This window comes from Peromyscus maniculatus, chromosome 9 (genome assembly GCF_049852395.1).
Source record: "Peromyscus maniculatus bairdii isolate BWxNUB_F1_BW_parent chromosome 9, HU_Pman_BW_mat_3.1, whole genome shotgun sequence".
Classification (NCBI taxonomy): domain Eukaryota; kingdom Metazoa; phylum Chordata; class Mammalia; order Rodentia; family Cricetidae; genus Peromyscus; species Peromyscus maniculatus.
In genome coordinates this window covers 91455404-91478669 of record NC_134860.1, presented here as the reverse complement: position 1 = coordinate 91478669, position 23266 = coordinate 91455404, and the positions used below count along the sequence as shown (strand labels likewise).

Genomic DNA, 23266 nt, shown 5'->3' with positions numbered 1-23266 from the left:
TTGCTGAAATTTAGAATTTTTCAGAGATGATGATCTAGGATATGTACTGGCACTGACTCCATGCTCAGGATCTACATATACTTTGCACAGGAGCTGAGCTCTACATCAAGTCATAATCAAGGTTTTATTAAACTAATACAATAAGATTCCTAATGTATGAATTGTACCAAGATTCATGTAAATCCTCAGAACAGTTGTATTAGTAAGAACCCATGAAAGTGAAAAAAAATTCATTCCTTCTATCACAGCATCAAGAGTGAATCACACAAGATACACAGTAACTTTTTCTTGTTTTGTCTTTTCTTTCCCCCCCCCCCCCAAGACATGGTATTTATATGCATCTCTGGCTGTCCTGGAATTCATTTCATACACCAGGCTGCCCTTGATCTCAGTGATCAGCCTTTCTCTGCCTCTGAGTGCTGGGATTACAGGCTTGTGCCACCACGGCCTGACTTACCACATACACAACTGGTATAGTCCATCAGTAACAAACCTTTAGCTCCATGGACAAGTGTGGTGTGCATTCTTCTGCTTTGTCCTCTTTTGTTTTCCTCATCACCCAGGGACTTAGTCAAGAAAGATGAGAATTATCACCCTGTTAGGTTAATGTCTAACATTCCCAAATAATGCCACAAAAAAGGCATAACAACTTGCTGGTAGGTGTTGTTATTGAGTTTAATAAAAAAAAAATAATGTGCCTTGAGGAGTGCTTTGGATCTGCCATAAATTAATACTGGGAAGCCAACCATGTGTTTATTGTTTTATAGCAAAAATCTGATGAAGAAGCCCCATGGGACATTTTACCTGGTTATGGAATTAATTTTCAACTAATTTTCTACTCCAACAATTATAAGCTGTTTGAGAAAGGAGAACAGGATACATTTTTACTCTTAGTTTACATTACACACGTAATGAGTACTCATCAACTATATATTAAATTATCCAAATGACGTGTATGTGTACAACATCTAAGATATTACCCCTACTAGTTATCCAGTCATGGTCAAACTTTGCATTGGTTTTGTTGTTTTTTGATCATGAGTAGCAAATCACAGAGTCTACTTAAATTTCAGATTGATTTTATTTTCTCAACAAATGGCAGTGAGAATGCTATACATGACATGGGATTGGCAGTACGCAGCGAAGACTGCAGGCATTGTCTACCAGGAAACCATGAACTCTATAACATTTAACATCCTTATAAAATAAAGAGTGAATTGAGAATAATTCCATAAATTACAATGGAAAGTTCAGATTCCATCGCAGTAAGCATGGCGAAGCACGGTTAGGTGACAACTCTTTTGAAATTGAAGATTCCCTTTGGAAAGATTTTTTTTTAGGATTTAATACCAAATTTTAAATTATTTTGAGCAGTAATTTTAATGGGTATACAAATAATGGACATTTTTATTATATGTTTTAAAAATGTATTTTATAAAAAAAAAAGTACCTTCCTAGTTTGATACATTTTTTTCAATTGCTTCTTAGAAAGTTAATTTCTTTTTTTTCATATTGGAAACTAGTTTTTATGCTTTATATTTACATTAAATAAAAATTATACATATTAACTTTTATTATGAACACAAATGTTCTTCTATCATGCTTTCATAATTTAATAATATAGCAAACCAATGTTGATTGTCATGAAACTTCTTAATGAAACACATATTTGAACATTTTTATAAGACTTAAGCTAGGGCTTCAAAATAAAAGACAAAAAAATAATTAAAGATGATGGAAACTTTGCTATTGAGCATATCTATGTTTGTAAAGGATAGGAAACATTTTTCTCTGCTTTAAACACATGAATGAATGGAATATTGGTACTAACACACAGAGGAGTTTTCATTTTCCCTGATTAATAGGAGACCAGTGTAGGAATGCCAATAGTTCTGGGCGATACTGTCTCTCAGCATTTCTTACAGAAATGCCACTGTCATGTGTTGGAAATAAGGAATCTACTACGGTATAGTTACATTTCCTTTCTGCTCCTAATGTGCCTTTCATGAATCAAGGAAGGATATGAGTATTTACAGAAAAAGGTTGTTTATTACAACATGCCCAGAAAGGTAAATGCACTTTCTTCTTCCATGTATTTAAAAAGAAAAAAAGAACAAAAGGAAGGAAGAAAGGAAGAAAGGGAGGGAGGGAGGAAGGAAAGAAGAAAGGAAGAAAGGGAGATATCAAAAAAGCTGAAAAGCAATGTAAAACAGCAATAAACAAATGGCATAATGAAAGAGAGAGACTCAGATGCATAGAAAAAGTTCACATTAGTATTGTTTGTCGCAATACTATAAGTTTTTTACAGTTTTTGTTACTAAGAATATAGTGACAATTTTCAAAAGCCTAAATTTCATTTCAAGGGTAACTTGCACATCTGAAGAATAATATTATTTACACCAGCAGTCTATTAAATTAAGGTTCCTAAGTTCTATTAATTACATCAAGCCTTACCTTTCTCCTTTGTAAATAGGAGAAAATGTATCTTTTATAAGGTTATTGTTAGGGTATACCAGAAAATACATATAAGATGCCAAAAGAGTTAAAGTATTCCACAGATATCATTCCTTTTCTTCCTTTTCATAAGCACGTCTGCCATACAGTAAAGTGTTTAGGAAGCAAGGAAGGAAGGAGGAATAAAAGAATGAAGGAAGGAGAGAGAGAGAAAGAGAGAGAGAGAGAGAATCAGAAATACAGACCAAATATTAAATGTTGGGCAATATCCTGACCAATAAATTAATCTTATTCATATTAAGGTAGGTACATCTTTTACTTAAAAATCACAACTTTATGGTGTTCATCTTAAATCATATCATTTTTAAAAAAACATACAAATAATAAATGAAAATTTAAAACCAAGGAAATAGACAAAAGAAGGCAGCTGCATGACATCCATTAAGTTTATGCGATATTATTTAATGTTATTTAGTGGCCAAACCCAGGTAGTATCAAATTTCTTGCACTATCAAAGGAAAACAACTTTCCTTATTTTAGCAGCAGATTTTTCTTACCTGTAGAGCAAGAATTCTGTGAATTTACAAGAATATTTGTTGCTATTGTAAAGTATCTTTGTAACCAAATATTCTAAAATCATGATACTTTTAAGATATTTTCAAGTAACATTGCTTGATATTGCTGATGGTAGATGAGGAGATAAAGTGTGATACAAAGAAATATGGGAAAAGGCAAGAAAATAATGATTGTGTGTGATGTGAGGGGAAAGTTTAAGATACTGCAACAAAGACATTAAAAGTTAACATTGCTCGAGGCAGCAATATGTTGTAATTCTCTGACATAACACAGAACAGATTTCCCCAAACCCAATACAGTAACTCATGGGGCCTCAGGTTCCACACACTTAAAACTGACAGCTCGTGTTCACTGCCTGCTTATGGGACAAATATTTGGAGTTTAGAGGGAAATCAAGTGCAGGAGAATGCATGTCTCAGAATACGTTTACAGCCCACATACTACTTGAGCAGTGTGTCTTATGCCCAATTACTACAGCTCACATCAGTCTCCTAATTTTCCAAATTCATTTATTCATTTTATATGAAGTAAAGACATGAAAGAGCAGATTACTTTACTAACATGTTTTCTTTATTCTCCTTCTTACTTTTCTTCTTTCTCTTTCTCTTCCTCTTCTCTCTCTCTCTTTTTTTTTTTTTTTTTTTTTTTTTTTTGAGACAGAGTTTCTCTGTGTAACAGTCTTAGCTATCCTGGAACTTACTTTGTAGACCAAACTGGCCTTAAACTCACAAAGATTCATCTGCACCTGCCTCTGTCTCCTGAGTGCTGGGATTAAAGGCATGTGCCAGCATGGCCTAGCTTAAATTTTTAATTATATATATAAATATATGTATGTATCCAACTACTATATTCTGAGTTGTCTGAAACACTAAGTTTTTCATTAATTTATATATTCAGGATTTTGCTCACTATATGGTAGGAAGTTAATATGATATGTAGATTAATAGATATTGTTAATAATGAAGTAATCTATCAGTGGAATACATATTTACTTAAATTTCCTATGCAACAGAGTACAAAGCATTTTATTAAAAATTAGGCATTTTTCAGCTGGTTCCCTATTTGAAAAATCTATAAATTTTGAATCATTACTAAATTAAAGAGTAATTTGAAAACTGTAGCATTATGTAAGTGGGAAAAGGTGTTCTACAAGTAGTTTTTAAAAACTAACATGTGACCTTTAAAATATAAATGCTGACAAGTGTTATTTGTCATATTTCAAAATGATTCAACCATGTGTAATATATATTGTTAGCAATAACAAGAAAGCAATTAAGTTTCATGTGATGTGGAACAATTTCAGCTAATCACAGAAAAAGTAATACTGTAAATTGTATCTTCAAGATCAAGTGATGCCCAAGCTGAAGCGAGGCTCCTGAAGAAACAAACCAGGGAGAAAGAATGAATGGATAATGTAGAGCAGTTTATCAGGGAAAAACAAATGAGGCATGCATTTCCGTAATTCCAGAGGTTACCTGAGAAGGCTACTGCAGATACACGTACATAATGCAACTGTGCCTGCTTCCTTAGAGGCAGCCAGTGTACAGAGGAACATCTTTTCTGCACATATGATTATGGAATGCACGTGGAGCCCAGTAACAATAATAATAGTAGTAAAATAATAATAGTGTTATTTGGGGAGAAGAGGGAATAGAGTAAGAGTATCACAGTGTAGTTCAATGCTTGCTTCAAATCGCAAGGTAGAACCGGATGGCCTTTTGCTCTGACTCCTCCTTTCCCAGGCTCTCAAGTGCTGGGATTATAGGTGTGTGCTACTGGGTCAGCCTGCCTTTGCTTTTTCTAGAAGTAATGTAGAATTCAAAAGACTTGAGTTAAAACTTGAGTTAAAATGTACTTTTTAGAGAAGCAAAAGCAAATCTCAAATTGTTTAGGTATTTCAATATATTAGCTCTTCTTAGGGATAGTATGAGGTTATTCAAGTGGTGTCCTACTAAGATATTATCTTGGGTACAATGAGCATATATGCATATCCACTGTGAATATTTATGTCACTTTACTACATAATAGAAACTTTTACATTCAACTGCCTTATGAGGCAGTATGTACTAATCCTATAATCTACAGAATGTAAGATATTCTGTAATCATATTTAATTTTTAAAGGGAACAAATGTTCCCTTTAAAATGCTGCAGAAATGAGTTAGTCTTATTTACAATGAAATGGTGATTGTGTTCCTAAGGGCTAGGAACAGAATGTATTGATACTAACTCTGAACTATCGCTGATTGCTTCATAGATGTATTATTTAGTTTATGGAGACTACCCAAAGTGCACTGGTTAAAGGGGGCGACATTAGTATCACTTGGGACTAGCAATCAGAAAACAGCCAACAAACTGAAGAGGTAAAACCAAAACAGCTCCATCCTACAGTGCTGTAGACTTAAAATAGCTCTAAGGATGGAATCCTTTTTTTTTTAATTAACTACAGTCACACCAAAATGACATTCAGCAGTTTATTTGATTTATTCTAAACCTGATTCTACCTGAGAAGCTTGGGCTTGAATTCACTGTGATAAACCACATGCTGCTGCAAAGAAGATGTTTTAAAACCAAAGCACAAATAAATTAATAATGATAGGATACGTGTCAGGTCATACAGCTTTTTTTCTGGGCAAATAAACTAATTTTTTTTTTTTTAAAAAAAAAGGTTACTTGCTTTACATTTGGATGGTGACCTGTGTAAATTGTGGTGACATGCTGAAAATTACTTATTAGGAGAAGATATTTAGGATAAATAGGTTGCACTGTGAAAGTGCTGCCGAATCGTAGATATAAATATTGAGGAGCTTACTTATATTTTGATACTTATTTCAGGCCAATTTCATTTAAATAGTATAAACATTACCTGGCTTTATAACAAACGGTGGTCATTTAGGGAGTCAATTAGGGGCTATGTGTAGCTTTCACCTGGGTTAGCTTGCAAAAAGTCACATTAGAAGTAGATCCTACACAATGAAAGAGAAGTGCTGGAGGCACACTTCAATGAAATGAAGACAAGCACACACTGAGCCACGTGGCAATTATGCCATGTGATTCAATTTATTAGCAAATAAAACTGTTGGCTCACACATTTCACAGTTTTTACTATACATATCCTTGTGTTTGGGAGACTTTCTGGAGGGCTACTTATCCAGACTTTTATAAAACAGAGTACAAATAAATTAATGAAAGAAACTCTATCATTTGCCTTTGATGCAAGAAATATGAGAAAATCAAATCAAACCAGAACAATAAACAAAAGGGACAGGCTACTTTTATGTAAGTGTTTGTTCAAATGTCAAGAGATAAGAAGAGATTTAACTCAATAAGTACTAGAGTCTACTTAGTTTGGGTAGGTATAGCCTCATAGCCAATATCTACAGCATAATTTTTTGACAGATAGAATCTTTTGTTTTTAAGGGGAAAGTAGACATTCTTTGCCTTTGTGAACTCTCAAGTACCCATAGCTTTTGCTAATGTAGAATTCACAATGTTGAAAATGTACCATCATTCCTTATTAATCAATTGATACTATATTTTTTTTTAAAATCATTTATCCTAACACTCTCCATCCAGTTAAATTTCCTGTGTTCCTCTTGAAAAATCATGATAACACATACATTGTTCAAACAATGATTATATAGTTCTTGCATTTTATGTGGATTATTTTTAAATCTTTAAGCACATTGTATTTGAGATCTGACATTTTCATGACTCAGACTTCTTTTTAATTTATACCCTTAATTGGGTCATATTAAGGAAAATGCTTTAAAAAATCAAATGTACCCATTCAACTGTGAAAGTGGACATTTATATTATTACTTCAGATAAAATTGTTCACTGTGGTTCAGAAGCCCTGATGCATTTAACAACCGTGCAATTTCTTACTATGTGTACACAGACAACACTGTAAATAGGTTCAAATGTAACTTTTATTCAGGCTGTAAAGTGTGCTTCCCTTTCTTCACCCTGACTTCCTCCACATTTGGTGATTTTCATTGTACCATTAAACATAAACTGAAAATGTGATGCCCAGAAGCACTTATGCTTAGAACTCATTACAACCCCCACCAAGAACAAAACTTGATGTGAACCCCATTCTTACTTCCCCTTGGATATGCAGTTTGACTTTCTCAATGGAGTTGGCAGAGATCCTTAGACTGAATGAGAAGCAGGACAATAGTGCTTTTCTTTGGCAGCAGGAAAAGATGCAAGAGAACACAATTAATTCCCTACTCTTGCCTTCAATGGCTCAATTCAGCCGGGCCTGCTCATCAACATTTTCAGTGATTGGCATGGAAAAAAGAAGACAGCAAATGGATATACAGATTTGCTACTCCACCGAGGCAACTCACTTATCCATAACCTGTCAGATTTGACACCAATTAGTGTCAGTATTGTAATCTCTTTGCAAATATTTTATAACACATTTTATACGTTTTTATTGATTCTATTCCATGAGCATGTTTAACATGCTCATCTTCCTCCATGTTATGGCTTTTCTTTTTCTTTTTTGCAATGTGCGTATCTGAAAATATCAAGTACCCTGAATAAAATGTGGCCTAGTCATGAGAAAATCAAATTCTCTTAAGAAGCAGCATTAATAATGGTTGGGGAGAATAAATTTTATCATCAGTGTATGTTTAATGTCTTAGTTTGCTTTCCTGAGGTACATTTGTTTTGGCTTTGATGGGTGTATTTGTGTGTGTGTGTGTCTGTCTGTCTGTCTGTATCTGTTTGTATGCATGTGTATTGAATTCAATGAGGCATAGAAATTTTTAGATAGCTAGCACATTCTTATGATTTATAGTGGCTATAACAAAAGATTAATAAGTTTGATTTTTGTACATTGCTAACCTTATTTCAATCAGCTGAGCTGAAGTTAGAAGCATCAGTATGCAGTGATAATTTATCCTTTTCCAGTATTAAGAATTTTTTTAAACGATATTTCAATAGGTTCTCCTAATCATATTCTTCCTCTTTTTTTCTCAACCAGATAAACATCTAAAGAAATAAAAAAACTGGAAAATTCATTAGCTGATTTTCAGTAGTTACACTAGACTGTCATAACTTATGTCCTAATCAGAAGTCATGAAAATATACTTAAATATGAAAAAATGTTATCATTTCTAGGTAGTTTTTAAAAATGAAAACAATTTCATTCAAGAAATGAATTTACCTTTCATTGAATGCAATCTATATGAATGAAGAGAACATTATGTATATAAATACACATTTAACATTATTTATAATTGTTTTGATGTTTTGCTTGAAAATTTCATTCCTGAAGGCACTGTGTTTTGATCAATCCAACCTCCACTCCTTCTACTTCTGTCTTGTTTGGCCATGCCATACACATATACCAGGCATTCTGGTCACTCTCACCTCTCTATCCTCCCTTACTCTCCTCCCATGCTCACCCACCCCTTCCCACCTTCATGCTACCATATTTCCACAACACTTTCATGTCTTTTGTTTTTGGTTTTGTTTTGCTTTGTTATACACTGGGATTAATCAGAGCCACTCAAGTGGACATTGTTGAGAAGCACAAGTAACTCACCAGTGGTTCTACCACTAAAAATTATGATTTCTGCCTAGCACCCATCAATTAACTACCCTAGTTGGTCCTCCATGCACCTTTGCCAAGACATAAATAAGTGCTCATAGCCTCGAGATTGTGCAGCCTTAGCTGCTGTGAGTTCATGCTTGCTACAGCTATGCCATGCCCATAAGATAACATTTAGTCGTCCTTCTACTGATTTTGCAAGCTCAAACATTCTTTAGGCCTTCTTTCCTTCTCTTCTCTGACTCTAGAAGTAGGTAATATGGGTGTCCTGTTTAAGGAAGAGCACTCAACATTCACATGTCTTCAGCCCCTTAAACCTCCATGAGTCTGCATTAATCATCCTTCCCTGCACATAGAAGCTTCTTTGATTCAGACTAAGAACTGAAAAATTCTATAGGAATTAGCATGGATATTTAAGGGTCTGTTTAACAACATGCTTATATAATGAAAGTCATAGATCCAGAACAATGAACGTCCTAACTATGAGTGTTGACCAACTCTACAGTATCAGGAATGGACTCACTTTTATGGAAAGGGCAATTAGAAACTAGTCAATTAACTTCATTATAGTCATACCTCTATTGCACTACTAATTATGTTTTGCCTGGAAAGTCAGTGTTGCAGGTTATAAGGCAAGAAGCTGGCTGGGAAAAACAAAGAAAAATCACAGGGTAATCATGAGATGGAGGGAAAGGTTTTTTTTGGGTTTTTTGTTTTTGTTTTTATTTTTTGTTTTTTTCCCAAAACCCTACATCTCTTCATCATTAAAACCATCATGAGGCAAGGACTGGAGGGAGCATGCCTCATCATAAGTGGGCCACGTATAACAAATCTGTAGGCAACATCATTCTAAATAGAAAAACTAACAGTATACCCACTGATATCAGGAACAAGACTGGGTGTGGATCATCTACATCTCCATTCACTATAGTCCTAGAAGTCTTGTATAAGAAGACAACATATTTTCTGTTTTCAGATAATATCAATCTATGAAGAGACCTTACAGACTACCCTCAAATTTTTAGATCTTATAAACACTTCCAACAAAGTGACAATGTACAAAGTTAATACACTTACAATGGTAGCTTTCATATCTATGACAAACTCATTGAATATAATTGAGTGAAGTAATCTAATTCACAATATCCATCAAAAAAATCAAATATTTGATACTAAGTTTATCCAACAAAGCAAAATACCTCTACAATGAAAATTTTAAGACATTGAAGAAAGAATTTTAGGCATATCGTGTGTGGTGTGTGTGTGTGTGTGTGTGTGTGTGTGTGTGTGTGTGGTGTATGTGCATGGATATACAATGGAGTGAATTCTTTGCATATGAACAGAAGTCACAGGAGGACATTGGGTATCCTGATTTATCATTCTTTGCCTTATTACATGGAAACTGGGTTTCTCACTGAATCTGGAACTAATTTCCTGGCCAGCAAGATCATAATTTACCCTTCTTTACCCCCATAAGGCTGAGGTAACAGACATGCATAAAACCACAGTTATCATTTTTACTACATTCAGTGGGTTTGAATTACGGTCTTCATACTTCTTCATCAAGCATTCTTCCCAGAGCAGCCAGTTTTCCAGTCATCAAGATATTATAATAATTTATCTTATAATATTTCATATAATCATGTGTGGCTATGCTTTGAAAAATTGTTGGTTTATATGTTATCCATATTTATAATATTTGGGATTCAAAATCTCATTGTTTTTTTCTTAACATGGCCAAATAGCTAATCTTCTATATCAGGGAAAGATTATGTAAGAGAAAGCAGTGACTAAAAGTTCTACAGGGTTTGCTAGAATGTATCACCACTCCAAAGAGGTCAGCTGCTTACAAGACACTATAATGAGATAGAAAGAAGAAAAGCAGCAATGTGCATATAAAAAGAAGAAGAAGAATGAAAATTTATAAAAGGGTATGTCTACAGAACAATTCCTGCACCTCTGCTCAGGGAACATTTTGTAAGAGAGTTAGGGAAGGCTGTAAAAGCTAAAGGATCAGGGAGTTGGTTGTAAAACTAAGTCTCCTATGAATGTCAGAAACTACATCTATAAAGCATTGCCAACATGACTTATCTAAACATGAGCAGAACATGGACAATAGCAATAGATACACTAAGGTGGAGAAGAGGCAGTGGCAAGGACAGGGCTCAATCCTACAAAGAGATACAGGCAATTAAGGAATTCTATTGAGTAGAAGAAATAGCCTTTCCTAGGAAGAGCACACCAATTGGTTATCCAATACTAAATGGTCAGCCTTGGAAATAGACAAACCAGTAGCACATTCAGCCTGAGCAGGGTGTATTTGGGGATATATCTACATATGCATATATGCTTGTAGTAATAAATAGTGGAGATAAGGAATATGAATTGGAAAGAGAACAAGGACAGACATATATGAAGGTTTGGATGGAGACAAAGCAAGGGAGAAATGGTATAATTACATGGTGAATGCAAAGGAAAAATCAAATAATAAAGATAAAAACATTTCTTAAAAATAAAAATGATAGCAACTCACATGCCACCACATTTCCTGACACTTAGCTCCAACTATAACCAGTCTAATTGTATTACAGGCCTTTTATCACTACCCTTCTAAAATTCAAAGGAATAAGACTGTAATAGAATTCCCATTTTGCTTACTGAGAACAAATAGAAATTTAAACAAAAGTCACACACTGAGAAATATGCATTTTGCATCCACTCTTTTACCTGATGAGATGAATGTTTGAAGCATTTAATTAACTGAACCAAAATCACTTAGTGCTGGGCAAATTTGGATTCAAAATCTGTCTACCAATGGCTTTGGTCCTAATTACTGAGCTACTCTGTCAATATGCATTTGAATTTATAACTGACATAACTTGACAAATAATATAATTTCATTCATCTCTAGATATCAAATCTCAAAGACTTAATTGATTAATTAATGAGAGAATCATTTAAGTTACTACTTCTGATCCAAAGCACATCCCCAATTGCCACACATTCAAATCAGCTAAGGGACATTGAAATAAATGTACCATGGATGCAAATTGTTCAGAAATCAATATCCACAGGGAGATGGCCAACTGCATTCTACTGGGCACAATTTGTATTTGAAGAAATAGGCATCATTAGCATTACTAACGGTACCAAATATGATTTAATCATCTTAAGTGTTTAACTGTTGAATTACTCAGTTCTCTTGAGACTCCCTATGCCCCCCCATCCTTTTAAGGATAGAAGTATAGAATAGCACCAGAGGAAGGATTTACCCTGGAATGTATTCAGAAACATCAAGCATAGGGCCCCTCATTCTTTCACTCCTGGGTGGCGTTCAGCAGACATACAGTGTTTCAAAAACCCCAGCCACTAAGTTGATATAGGTAAAACCACGGTTCCACTAAGTGTGATATATTCTATTTATATAGGAACATACTATCAATAGCACCAGAATTAAAATTGAAACCTCATTCAAGATTTTATCAAAATTAAACACAAATCATAAATCCATTTATTAGTAGTAAGCAATGCTAACTTTTTGATATATTCCACTCCAAAACAACCTACAGAAACTATGGCTACATTATTTGTATATGGCTGAAATATCTTGTAGTGCTAGTTCAACAGTTATAAAGAATAAGAAGTACTGAATGCAAACCAGCATGGGTTATCCTAGGTTTTGTGTTGTTTCTTATCCCCTGAAATCTAAATTGCCCCTGAACAGAAATGTAATGAATAATAATAATAATAATAATAATAATAATAACATAGAACAAAACAAGATCCCAAAGACAATGAATAATAGGCTAGAGTTAGGGCACCAAATTAATTTCAAAGTATTACACATTTGTAATTAAAATCTGTATTTAAAAGTCAGACGGTTTCTACATCATAGAAGTCTTGCTATTTGTAAAACTAAGAAAGATGGTATTTTTCTCCTATTGATTCTAGCTAACAAAATTCTCTAATCCATGCCACATTTATTCTGGGTTTTCTCTTCCTTTGCTTCCCTTAGCTTTTACAGTCTTTTCATTGCAAACATAGAAAACTTACAAAGAGTCTTTTTGACTGTTTTGAAATTATTTTTAAACATTAATTATTTTCATTTATCTTTGAGTTTTGTTCATTTTATATAATGCCAGGGAAGAGAGAGTCTTCATGGTTTCTAAATTGGTTTTGGGAGAAATGAAAAAATACATTTTATAAGCACAAAATGCAGATATAAATATATTCCATAAACACACCTGTATACATCATTGTTGAAATTAAGAGTTTTGGCATGACAATGAAGTTAAATGTTTTAAAGGACTATTTAGGAGAGAATGAACACTGATTGACAAACAAAACTTTACTATAAACCAACAAATGCTGAATGATAATAGACTCAGCCAACATTATCTTTTCTTTTTTACAGTGACTTCAAGCAGGGTGGAATTTTCTGCTTAGTTCTAAGGAAGCTGTGCTATGCCCTTTACTTTGATGAAGAAAAGCACAGAATTATTCTTTGTGGTATACCAAACTGAACATCTTGACTTTCAATTAGTTCTATCCAGGAAAACAAATTTCATTTTATTGCCTACTTTGGTAACTGTGGTTCTCAGTGTGTTTCATGTGTTCAGTGGGTGAGGTTTCAGCAGTTACTATATACGGACAAAGGATGCTAGAATAAAGGATGAGATTGCAGAAAGTGTTTTCTTTGATATTATATTGGGGAAATATTTATGATAGAAAGGGCAGCAATTATATAGTGTGGCTTTGTTGAGGGATGCTATGGCTGCCAGTATTATAGTTGAGAGTTATAAGACATTCAACGTGAAAAGTCTGCTGCAATAGGAATAAATAAAACAAACTTATTTTACATTTCCCTAGACAAACAAATATTTTATGCAAAGATTTTTAATGTGGGTAGTGCTTGTTTGTGTGTGTGAATAAGTATATATGGATGGATAAGCTCCTGCCAAAGGCAGAGAGAATGTCCTATTCTATTGTTCCCTGATGCATTCCCTTAAGAACTAGTTTCTCACTGAATCTGAAGCATGTTGTTTGAGGCTAAACTGGTGACTATTTATTTGTCTTAGTTAGGGTTTTGTTGCTGTGAAGATACCACGACTGTGGCAACTCATATAAAGGAAAACATTTAACCCAGGCTGGCTTACAGCTTCAGAGGTTTAGTCCATTATCTTTATGGAAGGAAGTATAGCTGTATGCAGGCAGACATGGGTGCTGGAGAAGAAGCTGATAGTTCTACATCTGTATTTGTAGGAAGTGATCTGCCACACTGGGCACAGTTTGATCATCTGAGACTTCAAAAGCCTGCCCCCAGTGACCACTTCCTCCAACACAGCCACACCTGTGGTGATCTTTTATTTGTGATCTAACAAACAAAGCTTGCCTGAAGATCAGGGTGAAGAGCTAAGCCTTTAGTTAGCCACAGGTCCAGGCAGTGGTGGCACACACCTTTGATCCCAGCACCTGGGATCTCATGCCTTTGCTCCCAGTACTTAGGAGGCACACATGCCTTTAATCCCAGCACTAGGGAGATTGAGACAGGAAGTGATATAGCTGGGTGGAGAAAGGAATATGAGGTGGGAGGGGACAGGAGAAGGCCTCTTCAGGCTGAGGAGTTGGCAAGGGAAGAGGTGGTGGCTGTGGCTTGCTCTGCTTCTCTGATCTTTCAGCACTTGCCCTAATATCTGACTCTGGGTTTTTATTGAGACCAATTAGGATTTGTGCTACACACACCTACTCCATCAAGGCCCGTCTCCAACTCATGCCACTCCCTATGGGCCTATGCGGGCCATTTTCTTTCAAAACATTGATGCCCAGAGAACCTCTTGTTCCAGTACTACTACAACCATGGCAGCATGTAATGGCAGGCTTCAGCAGCTCCTGCTTTATTATGTGGGTACTTGGGATCCAAGCACAGGTCATTACCTTGTCTAGTAAGCACTTTCTCTCCTTTTAAGTGTTAAGCTGAAACTTAACTTGAATTCCTTTTAGAGAAGAAGTTCCTTTCTTTAAATGTTTTAATCATCTAGTTAACATTGCAGGCCGCCTTGGTCTATCACAATACATTGAGGATCTACACTTGGCCTCAGTATATGTTGTAATTCAAAATTAATTTTAGTGACAGTACCTGAAGACAAAATATTAATAAGGAACTTAATCCCAATAATAGGAAATAAAATTGCATCAAGACTAATGATGTAATCTTTTATGACTTTTTTGAAATTATAATTGCATAATTTCATAACTGTATCTTACCTCCAAACTCTATCATGTGTCATCCTACCGTACTCTCTTTCAAATTCATTTCTTCCTTTCCTTTGTTGTGGTGTGTGTGTGTGTGTGTGTGTGTGTGTTAATGTGTATCCCCAAATATCCATACATACTATGTACTCAATCCATATAATGTTACTCATATGTATTATGTGTTTAGGTCTGACTAGTTAGTATTGGATAACTAGTTGCCATGCTCTTTCCTGGAGAAAAGTAATTATCCCACTCTGAGCATTCCTTTGGTGCCTATAATTTTTTGTCTAGTGTTTAAGCTTCCTGAGAAACTACTCTGTCCACTTTAGCATGCCTATTACTGTCATAGTTGTTTAAGCAGATACCTGAAAACAGAGCAAGTTTAACTAACACCTTAGAAACTGTGGAAAGACTGGGGCTCAAGTCACAGAAAAATAAAGCCCAAATAGAAATGTGAGCAATCTTGAAAATGCCTAACATATGATTTGCATGTCAATCAAATGCTAAATATGTGTTTTTAAGGGTTTTCTTTTTTAATTTTCAGTTTTTTTTTTTAATTTTCTAGTTTGGGAAATTTGTAAGTTCACTTATTCTACTACTTATTTGATAGTACTGAAATGTGTTTATATAGTCTATTGAGCACAGACTATCCAGGACAATAAAGAACCCTTTCCTGAAAAATATGTGATGTTAAGAAAAAAGAGACTAAGGTACACAGGGTATTATACTAGAATGTCCTTGCTCTGGTTAACCTCTCTACTGTTGAAATCTGTACCACATGGCTTTAAATACAACACATAAACAGAGCTATCGGACTTCCATACATTGTCTCTATAGCCATGGCTGATGTATCTTATCAGTTAATTAATAGTCATAATAACTACTTTATGCAGCTGTTTTGAAGGTAAATTAATATCAAACAACCTAACTAGAATAAAGCAGGTGTAAAGATAACTGTAATAGTATATGTGAAGAAATTTATGATGATAGCAATGGTTTTCCTAGTAATTATAGAGAAAATGTTGTGAAGATTACTGAGCCAAGGGATATCTGTAAGATGGGCTTAGTTAGTCTAAGTCTGTTATAACTTAAGTCCAGACAATGATTTAGGTAAAATATAATTGGATTATTCTGAAAAAATTTCTCTGTTGAAAATGTAAACAACTCATATAATTCCTGATTAGGTGAGAAGTGACAAATATTATCTAATGTTTAGATAAGTGTATATGTGTGTGTATGTGTGTGTGTGTGTGTATGTGTGTGTGTGTGTGTGTGTGTTTAATTTCATGAAATATATTCCCAGGATATGGTGATAATTCTATTATGTGTATAAAATTGATGATTTTATTATTAATAAGTGACAATGGAATCATCAAGGTATAACTAGCATGAAAATGTGGAAACTATGCAGAATTCCACATTTTTGAAGACATTACATGTGGCTTCATGTTTAATGGCCTTATTGAAGGAAGCAAAAATTAATATTAGCATTTTAATATACCATGAGTTTCCTCACTTTTTTTTTTTTTTTTTTTTTTTTTTTTTTTTTGGTTTTTCGAGACAGGGTTTCTCTGTGTAGCTTTGTGCCTTTCCTGGAACTCACTCTCTAGACCATGCTGGCCTCAAACTCACAGAGATCCGCCTGCCTCTGCCTCCCAGTGCTGGGATTAAAGGCGTGTGCCACCACCGCCTGGCGAGTTTCCTCACTTTTATTAACATGATTTTTACATTAGTGGTGTTTGCAGGTTGTTCTTCTAGTTTCATGACTTCACTAGCTCTGTGTAAGTTAAAAGTGACTTTATAAGAATGAGTGATATGATTCATGCTTACTTCACAATACGTGTGTCTGATATTTGTTTGTTGGGAGATTATAAGAGTTTAGGGATCACTAATCTAAGGAATGACATATAAATTTTTTTATAGTACTACTCTGAATGATAACACCTGCACCTTGATTCTCATGTTACTAGACACATACTTCTTTTATTTTTATCAATGTTTTTGTCTTCACACATTTAATTTTACCTATGATGCTTACTTTACAAAAAAAAAAAACAGCTTGCAACCATAAAATATGAATGTGAACACATATGTTCAAGCACACTGCAAATTAGAATTTTATGTCACTTTGGCCAAAGAAAAAAGTTTTCCAAGAAGACATTTTTAAGAACTACATTCCATAAATGGAAGAGGCGTTTCATCAGTATGCATGAAGTAAGTCATCACTATGTTTTCAATATTAGGGAATGGGAGACTTAGTTCAAATTGCATTCTGGTAAACAACATATAAGTGTGTGAACAAATAAATTATGTGATTCTAGAAGGCAATGATTCCTATAAAGAAAATACAGCCTTGATTAGAATACTAAAGACAGGATGACCATGGAGACTCAAGGAATTTCAGTTTCTTTACTTCTAAAATTGTGATCACACCTCCTTGCCACATGTGGCCATGCCACAGGCATGTGTACATAGTATGACCTCAGCAGTTGACAATCATCTAGACCATGTGATGAAACCACACAGAACTCTCATGAAATATGTTGGTTCTCTGTAAGGTTTTCTTAGGAATGCTTTTTGAAAGACTGTATAAGCTAAACATACAGTCATGTTTCTAAATGTAGCTTTTAGTTTTGAAAATTGAACTGAACTGATTATCCTGTGTTCATCTTTTCTCATTTGCATTGTTAAAAGGAGGCTTCTCTGAACTTATTATTAATCTGTTTAACTGCTTTGAAATCTATCATTATTGATTTACCTTTCAAAGCGTTATCTGGCTTATCATCTACACACTAACATGATGTGTGATTTTAAAACTATCATGCACCCATTTAATTTTCAAGAAAGGAAAATTTTACATATAGTGATTGTAAAACTGTATTGAGACTACTTAGGAAGTCACTAACTCAAATGTCACTTTATCCATTGAGTTACTATTAATTTCTTTCTTGTGTGTAAAGCATCCCCCACTGAATTATCAGACACTTGAAATTAAGAGCCCATCTGCTTCAAAATACTACAGAACGTAGTATTTTACACATAGTAAGTGCTCATCTGTTATGGTCAAATGTAATGGCATTGCCAAGTATTCTCCAAGAGGCAAATTCTCACTTGCTAGGGAGTCATCTCAAATGCTTTCATTCTTTTATACTTCATAAATTTAAAATTTCAGAGTTTCAAATTGTAAAATAGCTTGTTTCAAAATCAAATAGATAAATACTACAGCCATTTGAGCCAAATATTTACTAATTCTAAAGTTAGCTTGGTAAGTCAATTTAGATTTAATGGGAAAACATTTTAAAATAATTCTTTTATTATTAGAATGTTAAATATTAGAATTTTCAAAAGACATTCATTTAAATTGTTAGCAAAAGCATTAATTATGGATTAGAAAGCATTTAAAATAATTTTTTACAGAAACTTAAAAAAATCAGTAGAGAAGGTTTATGTGTGTTTATAAATTAGAGAGGATGTTTGGACTTGGACTGAGACAATAAGCATACCAAATAAAGACATATGCATCTAAAAATAAGGGGGAGAGAAGCAAAACTAGGGGATTTGGCAAATTACTAGCTTACTTAGGAAAACAGACTTAACAATTTTCATAACAAAAAATTACCCAAGTCTTACTGGTGAATTAGAACTTCAAAAGAAATCAAGATGGTAGTGAATGAAATCATGTCTCCTTATGAACTTAGCATCGGAAAGACAGCTAGAGGGAGTGTAAAAATGATATTAGAGGATCCACACTCACTAGGTTAAGATCACCTTCCTTTACAAGGAATACTCAATCTTACTATATCTTCTGGAGCTTTGGGTTTGTATGAATTTGCAAAGTGTTAGATGCTTATTCAAATTTACTGTTATCATCAAATTGTCATTGCCTAGTTATTTAATATATGCCACTGCTAATTTCCTTGTTTCATGTGTGTAGCTCATCAGTGTCTATCACAAAGGGTGCATTTTCTATGCTTATATGATGGTGTGAATTAAGTTATATGCTATGCTTTATTAGTGGTACAAGTGAAGGTTACTTTCTTTGATAAAAAAAAGGATTTTAAATTAAACTTTATGTGGCATTTTTTCAGCCTCAAAAATGATGAAAAAAGTTATTTATCATGTTGGCATGGGTGGCATTTTGTGTGCATCTGCCTTATGCTCACTAGTAGCCATGAATCCACACATTACTCATTGCTTGTTATGTATAAATCATCCATTCTGTATAGCTTTGCTATCAACTTACTGGTTAGTGATCGGTGTGTACCATGTTTGCTATTTTAATTATACTTAATGATTTTGCATCCTGAATCAGAACTCCATTACCTTTTAATGCCACATGGAAATGAGAATTTTAGTATGGACAAATTAACTTTCACTTTAAAAATGAAATCTCTGCTATTAACCCGCTGTTTTTCACTTAAAGATGAAATAATTCTTTGTTATTGAAATGCAAAACAACTCTCAAAAATATAGTCATTTTAAAAATAAACTTGAATATCTTATATTTACTTTGTATTTTCTAGAGAACAGTTGGGATTTTAATGTAATGAAATAGGTGAATAAAAGAATGGATAAGTATCAAAAACATGAAATGAAGTCCAGAGGATTTTTTTTTTATAAGCTATCCAATTTAATAGGCTCAAGAAATTTGAAATAAGGATCCTCATTATTTTTGTTGCTGGATGTCTTTCATAGTACAGGCACTTCATATAATTAATCTCCCTTAATTTGAATAGAGCTGTTTTAATTTTGCTAATAAAGAGACAGAATTTGGAAGACTTAGTTATGGGCATCTATTTCAGGGCAAGGAGAGTAGCGACCAAATATGTAGCTCACTCAAATTTCATAAAAAGTTGCTTTCCTTATTCCAAAAAGTAATATGTAGATATGGGTTCTGATATAAAGATATAATCATAAATATAAACAAACTTTAGATATATTCCATAAATTCAAACCAATACAAAAATATAAGCAATGTTTTCTTATAATTTTTATGATGTAGATCACTGAACATTATGCACATAATATGGAAAATATACTTGCTATATCATATTAATATACTTAAATAATTGCGAAAATATGTTTTATTACTTAATAAATATAATTTTTCAGATATGTGTAAGCTTAATGCTCAAAAAAGCTAGAAATCTCCTTATTAGAATATACAAAGAAAAGACACAAATAGAAATATAAAACATGGTATTTTATCAGTCATCTTCAGCAAAGCTGCAGGATTTCTAGACCTCCTTTAAGGAAAGTACATTAAATATATAAGACTGGACCATTTCTGAATGGACAACATAAAAATCATCATAGCATCTTTTAAAACTCAATTTTAAAAGTCCTTTTTTGTCGAAAGTAGGCGAGTTTTATGAGCTAATTTCTGTGCTCACTTCATCTCCCGGTACACAGAATTATTTATTTCAGCACTTTCCTGTCAATGACCAATTCTTTTCCAGTAATCTGGAGTGTGGTTCTCAAGCCTGTAGCCAAAGATCATGGTGTTTTATGAGGCTGAAATTGATGTTCTGTTTCTTATGTTTTTATTTGCAAAGTTTAAGAAAACTTTGCCTAAGGTATCCAATTAATTTTCCAAATTACGGCCAAGAAAAATTTCCCATTTATATTTTATTCTTAGCACAATAAAATAATAGCTCCATGTACTTTTGACTTGAGCTAAAAGAGTGGCAATTTTACATCACCTGCTTTCCAAATGCACTGTGATCCAGCTAGAAGAAACTGATCTTGAATCATGAATGAATGTAGCCAATACGCAAAAGCAAAGAGATTTAAGTTTGGAACATGAACCCATGCAATGTATGTGACTGTGGATAGGAAGTTGTTGTAGGAGGAAGTGAATGAAGCTTGTTTCAAAAGTAGGATATTGAAAGGAAAAAAAAATGAAATAAGCATTTTAGGGAAGAGAGTATAAAGTTTGGAGTAGAAAAATAGAAATTTTAAAAGAGAAATTATAAATTCTTATATAGAAAGAGGTGATTCTTCAAAGTTACAACCATCCCTTTTTTTAATGTAGCCAGATATTAATTTTAAATTGTCATCAAGTTGAATTATTGGTACTGTGTTAAGCAAATTTGAAATTTTCTTACAACCATACACCAGAAATTAAGGTGTATATTAATGAGAAGAAATATGACTCTGAAGTAGAGTTGTGGAGAGAGTGAGAAGTGAGAAACACTGAATCACTCAGTATCAACGATGCAGCTGATCTGACACCATTCTAGATATATAAACTGCTATTTTGTTGTAAAATTCTAAAGCATTTCAGATTCTGGCAGTTTAATGTTGAAGGTTGCTAGTTAGAAGTGACAGATAAAACTACGCTTCTCATTTATTGTCATAGTTAAAAGCAGCCTAAAAACAATGCAACTAAGTATAACACTAAATATTTTGCATATAGGGCTACAGGTTCATTCTTTTACAATTCAGTTGAACATCACTTCCCTATCTTTCCAAGAAAAAAACAGAAGAAAAATCAGTTTAGCATGTTATTATATCTTATGACAATTAGCAGCAAGGGCTCACTTTGCATATTTACTGTGAAATATATTTATTAGGTAAACGTATTGAATAACTTGAAATTTCTGAAGGTACTTTGTTAAGACCACTAAAATCTCACCACACCACAGCGACCATAATTTGATTGCAATTGCTTTCTTTAAAACTAGATGTGAAGTCATTCACTTAGCCATGCATGTAACTATCAAATTGACTGTGTGAATTCCCAACTCAGAGAACTTCAATGACTCCCCACTGCCTACTCAATGGTATAGAAACCCCTTAGTCAGGCATTTAAGACTGTAGGCAATCCACCACCCTCCTATGCATGCTAAGAGTACAAGCTGAATTACATTGCCTCCTGTCCATCACTCACCGCTGTCTTAACCTAATTTAAATACTTCCCTTGCTCAAAAGCAACATAGGTTTATCACAGAACATTAGAAAAAGAGTGTACACGAAGAAATGTGGAGCCCTTGCTTTTCTGCAACTTAGGGAAAATCTTTATCAATTCCTAATATTACCAAGTATGAGAAAATATGTATTTAGAAGTTTCCAGTATTCCCATTACACTGAATACTTAAGCTGCTGTCTCTTAGTAGTTTGTACAATGAATACATTTTTTATGGAATTTCATGATAACAACTTGTAATTTCTTCAAAAGCAGAGTTATTTGAATCATAAGATAGAAATATTCTAAAGCTTTCCCATTTATGTCAGTACACTCATTTCTGTTCCACCAATTTGCTGAATCCAAAGATACAAGTGCTGTGGATATCACTCTATATAAATAAAACACTGATGGCCAGTGACCAGGCAGGAAGTATAGGTGGGACAAAGAGAGAGGAGAATTGGGGAAACAGGAAGAAGGGGGGAGAGACATTGCAGCCACCGCCAGGAGAAGCAGCATGTAAAGACGCGGGTAAGCCACCAGCCACGTGGCAAGGTATAGATTTATAAAAATGGGTTAATTTAAGATATAAGAACAGTTAGCAAGAAGCCTGCCACAGCCATACAGTTTATAAGTGATATAAGCGTCTGAGTGATTATTTTATAAGTGGATTGTGGGACTGCGGGGCTTGGGGAACCTGGAGAGAAGCCCTCCAGTAACACACAAGTGGTGTGTCAATTTCTCCACCCTCCTCATATTTACCTTGGATATTTTAAATCCACGAGTTTCTAGTTCATTGTCCCTTATTGTTTTTTCTGGTAGTACTTTTGCATTTTATCAAGAACCCAATGTATCATTTTTGCAATACCTGGTTGAACTTTGAGATCTTTCCCCCTGTTGTGTTATCCAATAGTACAGTATAAATGCTTAAAATATTTGTATAGTGAAGTTTTCTGTTTTTCTTATTGTTGCTTCATTCGTGACAGGGGCAAAAATATTTTAAGAAAACAAGGTACCTCTATTTTATCATGTACACCTTAATAGTCATTGCAGCCTCATGACATTTTAGCAAATGTGAATTTTTATATGAAAAGAAATAACTCTTATCTTCCAAATAATATTTTCATTTGTAAATTAAGATGTCAATTCAACACAACAACAGCAACTTGCAGTCTCACTGAATATTATTTTCTTATTCTGTGTGTCAAATAAAATTTCACTAGTGAAGGGGATTTGTACAACCCTTTGTATACAATAGTCCTAGTCTAGTCAATATCTCATTGTTGCAGAGTGTCTTAACCATCCTATGCTATTTGATTGTTCTATTAGAGTCTCTTTGTTTTGTTTCCTGGCACCTTCAGGAAGAAAATTATAGTTGTCCTTTTTGTTGCTTTAGTGGGTGTGAAGGATAAGAAAATTTGTATATTCGACTTGATTTTTTTTTCTCAACAAAGATGTTTACATCACTTAGCACCCCTTTTGATTTTTGATTTACAAGTGAAAACAGAGGTG

General features: G+C 33.9%; 1 protein-coding gene across 4 annotated transcripts in view; it reads left to right on the top strand.

The window, feature by feature from the left end:
- Nucleotides 1-23266, top strand: part of Pcdh9 (protocadherin 9) — an 883393-nt gene that overhangs the window by 103456 nt on the left and 756671 nt on the right. The gene's annotated exons all lie outside the window — the stretch shown is intronic.